The sequence below is a fragment of the Hesperophylax consimilis genome, chromosome 5 (genome assembly GCF_061612785.1).
Source record: "Hesperophylax consimilis isolate HC1 chromosome 5, BYU_Hcon_1.0, whole genome shotgun sequence".
Taxonomy (NCBI): domain Eukaryota; kingdom Metazoa; phylum Arthropoda; class Insecta; order Trichoptera; family Limnephilidae; genus Hesperophylax; species Hesperophylax consimilis.
The window spans coordinates 32,217,428-32,223,427 of NC_142840.1; positions in this window are offsets into that span (position 1 = coordinate 32,217,428).

Here is a 6,000-nt window from a genome sequence, read left to right on the forward strand (position 1 = left end):
ACTTGAGATGAAGTTTTCATACAGTGTATGGTTAGTTAAAGTAGATCAGCCAGAGATAAAACCATGTTGGAAAGATGAAATGTAAAATTTTTCAAATGAACAAATTTTTTGATGAATTAACTTTTCTAAAACATTCGGTATCGACGATTGTATGCATATTGGTCTGTAATATTCAACAAAAGACTTGTCTCCGCTTTTAAATACTGTAGTAAGAAAGCTGTTTTTTCCATATTTGCGGAAACCTACCTGTTGAAAGTGATTGATTAAATAGTAGGTAGGTATAGTGGATAAGCGACACTATTTGCACAGTTTTTAAGGAATATGGGGGGAATTTTTTCTGGCCCTGAGCAAGATTTAGGTTCCAGTACTATAAGAAAAGCTTTCGACACCGTAAATCATAATTTACTCACCTTCAAAAAAGACACACTAAAACTACTCCCAAACTATCTTAAAGACAGAACACAAAAAACAAAAATTGGTAATAATTATGGTTCAGAGACACAGATAAAAAATGGAGTTCCGCAGGGAACTGTTCTTGCCCCGATTTTATTCTTAATTTATATTAATGATTTATTTAATTTTGTAATCCCTGGTAAAATTGTTTCTTGGGCCGACGACCACTTCTAAACTAAGATATCTTACCTATACATTTTAAAGACTTAAGGAAATTGTAAACGTTGAAAAATTGAAAATGATCTATATTTCCCTGGTGCAATCTCTTATGGCATAATAGGATGGGGTGGTGCACCTGATACATTTATTAGGCCTTTACAAATAATTCAAAAACACATAATTAAAGTCATTTTTAACAAAAATAAAACATTCTCGACCGACTTATTATACAAAGAATCTAAATTATTTAATATTCGTATATTATTTATATTAAAAACTATGAAATATTTACTTAAAAACGAAAATAATTTCAAAATAAATGAAAACAGATTGAGCAAAAGAACAAATAATATTTTTTACACCCCCCAAACCAATACTAAATAAATGCATACACATAACAGTTTGATTGGTCCTCGTACATTTAACCTTTTACCACTACAAACTCAAATGGTAAAATATGTAAAAGAGGTGAAATTATGGTTGAATGACTCATATATTAAACGCTTTTTCTATACATTTATCTATCCTTCTACAACTCACTTGCTGTAACTTTCTAAACTGTAGTACATTATGTTTTCTCTTTACTTTTTATAATAACTAAAAACAAAAAAAAAACTTTTTCTACTTATGTATTTTATTTAGCTACTTGGAAATAAACTAATCGTTTTTATACTACCCACACTCAGGCAGTGCCTTAGTGAGTTTTCATTTCTTGTTTATACTATTTGTTATCATATATTATCTTATTATATGCTATTTGTTATTTTGTATTATATGTGTAAAGAATTGAGAATAAATAAAATACACACTGCAATGTTTTTAATCTCAATATGAATTTGAAATAGTTTTAAATTTATATGTGACTCAAAATTTTGAATTTTTTAGCCAGGAATGTCGGCTTCATACACATCCTTAAAAAAGTTTGTAGGGGCAAATAAGTATTAATTAGGGTATGAAGAAAAAAACAGCAGAAATGAGATGACGGTTAAAACAATCAAGCAAAAAAAGGTAAAGTCGTCGCCATCTTTATTTTCTTATATAGACGGTGGATGTAATTCAAATAGCTACCTACTTCGAATCAAGGGGGATGAGTGTTGCAACACCATAAAATCAGGCGAAAAAAGGGTTATTTCCACAAATAATTAAAACGGATTACCACCGCCATTTTTATTTTCTTATAAAGATTGTAGCGGTTAATCAAACACCTATCTGCTTCGAATCAAGGGGGATAAGGGTTGAAACACCAGACAATCAGGCGAAAAAAAGCTATTTTTAAACGCCTTTCTACTTCGAATCAACAAGGTACCTATACTGGGTGTCCAATAGTCCAATAGTTTCCATGCAGCTAGGCGCTGCTATTTACCTGGATACCTTCTAAGACTAAGTATAAGTTTTGTAATAATATGATATCACCACCCACAATATTATTTTGTATCAGATGGGCTAATAAAAAGTGATTTTTCATGGTAAAATTGGGATATCTATGTTGGCAAGGGTTTAATCTAGATTTTTAATTTCCACGAAGTGGTGAATCATTTAAATTTACTTGATTTGAAGATAATGTTATTTATACAAATTAAAAAAACGGCGTCTTATGCGCCTCTTGGGTGTTTTAATTTTTTTCTGGCTGTTGTATTTTATCGGTAGGGAAAGATTTGTTACCTAAAAACCCTATTAAAATTGCATTTTTTGCGTCATCATCAGCCTGAGCACAAAAAGTGATAATTCATGAATTATGGTTAAATCATGTTGGCAAGGGTTTTGAATTTAAAACGGGTTAATCCACTACCATATTTGTGTTCATAGAGATGACGGTGGTTAATCAAACGCCTTCCTACTTTAAGTCAACTAGGTACCTACAAGCACTGCTATTTATATAGGTACCTTGTAATAATAATATGATATAATCACCCACACACTTGTTTTGTATCAGATGGGCCAATAAAAAGGTGACTTTTCATGATAAAACATGGATAAGGGTAAAGTTATGTTGGCAAGGGTTTAAACATTCTTAAAACGAATCTGAATTTTGTAAATAAATAATAACATCTTTCTATGTAAACGAAATAATATATTGAAAATAATTTTTTAAACCGCACACGATACAAAAATATTGAAAACACTAATAATTTTTATTTTTCAACAAATAGGTAAGTACTTGTACATAATACATTATCAATAAAGTAATCGTCATAACGCAGAAATATTTGCTATATTATGTGCAAATAATTAACTAATTATGTATGTTTCTTTTATCATTCCGTATAAATTCCAAATTATTATATGAGCGTGTTTCTTCAATTTTGCTTTTATCTTACCTACCCTTTTATATAACAAATCTATAGGTATTTATAATCCAGTCATATTAAAAATTTATTTTCAATACATATTTGTATTTCAATCTCTTTGGTTCCTATAAATGCATAAAAAATTGGTGAAATTTATTGTAATATACCTAATTACAGTAATTGTTATTATTATTATCAAACAAGTTAGATTTAAAATTCAATGGGCCACCCAGTTGTTACATATTATGGAGAAGAACAATACACTATTTAGGAAAATGTCAACAATAACGCAATCTTTGCCTTATCTTGTAGAAATATGATCGATTTTGATAAAGCATTTGACTCACTGGGAAACAAAAAGAAATGATAATGAATAATTTATAAGGAGTTCTTTGTTAAAACATATTCTAGAAGATAAATTGCCACACCATGAACTTACCTACCTAAAATGTTGATAATCATGTCCAATAAAAAAAAAACTGGGTAAATTGTTTTGCAATTGATGCATTGCATAAAATAAACTAAAATATACTTATTTACTGGTTTCAAAAAAACTCAAGAGTATCTGATTTCGATACGTCTCTGGGCTTGAGCCACAAGACACTTTATAAACATTCTTGATTCTGTGCAGAGGGAGGTTCATTCCGGTTAACACACCGATTGCTACTTCTAATGCATAGATGCAATGTAGGCGTGCTGAGTCTGTTCTACAGGTATTTCAGTGGAGCCTGCTCAAAGGGGCTAGCAGCATTGATTCCCCATGCACAGGTGCACATATCCGAAACTCGACAGACATGAACGGTAAAGCTGTTCACCATTGATGATGGCTTTTTGAGAATGAGTAATTTATTCAACTCATTTTTGGGTAAGTCGTGTTGAATAAGCTATCTGACTTTCCTCCTTTCATAAATACCTTTCTACAGCACATAACTTAACCCACCTCACAAATATTTTCTAACCAATATAGTTCCCCCATATTTACAATGCACAGACCAGGGACACCTATGAGGTGTAACATAAAAAAAATAAACTTAGATGTTCCTACAATACCTTTATTCATTGGAAGGTAAATTTAATATGTACCGTTACCAAATAAGGAAATGAGAACTGCAATCACATGACAAATCATTTTGTTAGATAATAAATTATTTCCTAGCTGGATTTCTCTTTTGATCATCCAATCATGTTATTTGCACAAAATAACACATTTAGGACATTATACTGCAAGGTATGTAAACCATCAGAGGAAGTCTTTATAAGGAGGTCTGATTTGAATGTGTGCATGTAGGTGTTGAATGAATGCAAATCAACTCACATCTACTATATAACATTGGCCTGTCTGGACTTATAAGTCCATGGCAGAGTGGGTGAAGCAACCTGCCTACAATTGTATCAAAATGGGCAAATTGGTTGATAAATTTAGAAAAATCTAGAAGCACTTTTCTTGAACAGGGAAATTAGGTTGTGATTAATGCAAACCTTTGACGACAGTAATCAACAAAATTTATTATTTAACCTATATAATATAAATGTTGTGCCTTTAAAATATTTACATACTGCTCGCCATACTGAGTGTAGATTCAATTAAATAAATAAGGATTCGTTAAATAAGCAATTGTTTATAAGGGTGTAGAATTACATAATACAAATTTAATCAGTAATAACAAAGTAGTAGTACAAGTGTAGCAGCATCTGCTCAATTACATTTCTAAAATTTGACCGATCGGTGGCAGAGTTAACATCGAGCTTGGGTCCTACCCAGGCGTTGCGTGTTCAAATCCTCGGCTGGCTAAGTCCTCCATCACAACACAAGCAACATTTTCCGCTTACTGTGGTGGTAGTAGGAGATTTTCAAATATTGTCAGGTTATTCGTAACCTTATTCTTTAAAAAAATAAAAAAACAAATTGTTGTATTGCAGTTCTATGAAAAATCTTAGGACCTATGCTAGAAAAGAAATCATGAACTTGAAAACATTATAGATTGTGAGGTTCTGTAGATCACCAAGACTGCTATGGGCTAGTCACATGGAAAAAATGCCGGATTATCATCATTTTTCTATCGAATGCCAAAATATATGACCAAGCGGGGGCCTCAATGGAAGGCATGCTGATCGCTGATCGAGGCAGAGATGGTTGAGGAGGTTGCGTAGAGGAGGATTGGGGCAGGACATGAAGGACTGGAGGCGAGTGGCGAGGAACCAGTGGAGACTATTTGTTGAGGACGTCAAATTCCGCCCTGAGATGTAGCACCATAATGATTTTATTTTATTTTAAATACATACATAAACGGCTATACTGCCTTTATAAATAAACATATGATAGAGTACAAAAGTAGATAGATAGTATGAGTTTTATTGTGTACCATTTTTGTAATAATTCAGAAAATCTGAGACGTTCCATTGCTATGAATTTACATTTTCAAAAGAGGTCATGTTGGGTGTCCAGTCTTGTTATTGTATACAAAATTGGTGCACAATCTCTGATGAGAGTGATGAGTAATATTAATCAATAATTAAAGATCAACCAGATATGAATCATGACCAGAATCCCAACCTAAAGACTGTCTACACACAAAACCACTGAAGAATGTTAAGAAATGCAAGATACAGAGCAATTACTGTATAATTTATCAGTGCACAAGGCAACAATGATGTCATTGTTCTGATGACATGAATGTACTAGTTGTTGTTTTCATAATAAAGTAACAACATAATTTATAAATGAATGCTGACATCTCATAAAACATCAGCAAACATAATGAAAATTTCTTTAATAGTACTAATCCTTAGAATAAGGAAATACGCAAGTAATGCAATGTGGGCTTGTTTTGTGATCTAAAAATCAGACCATTCTTTGCTTAAATTTCTAATAACAGAAATTCTATTCATCATTATGAAATTTTCATTTCTACACACAATGTCAGTCAGTGTAAAAGACAGAGCGCGCGCTTAATGGACTATAACCAAAAGATGCTAAGTCAGTGGCGACATTGATTTCCATTCAAATCTACATGAAAGGCATTTCTAGTGTACATTATCTGTTCAGTGTATTCAGCGTTAGAACTAGGCCACAAATACGTCATCATCACTATGCAAATAA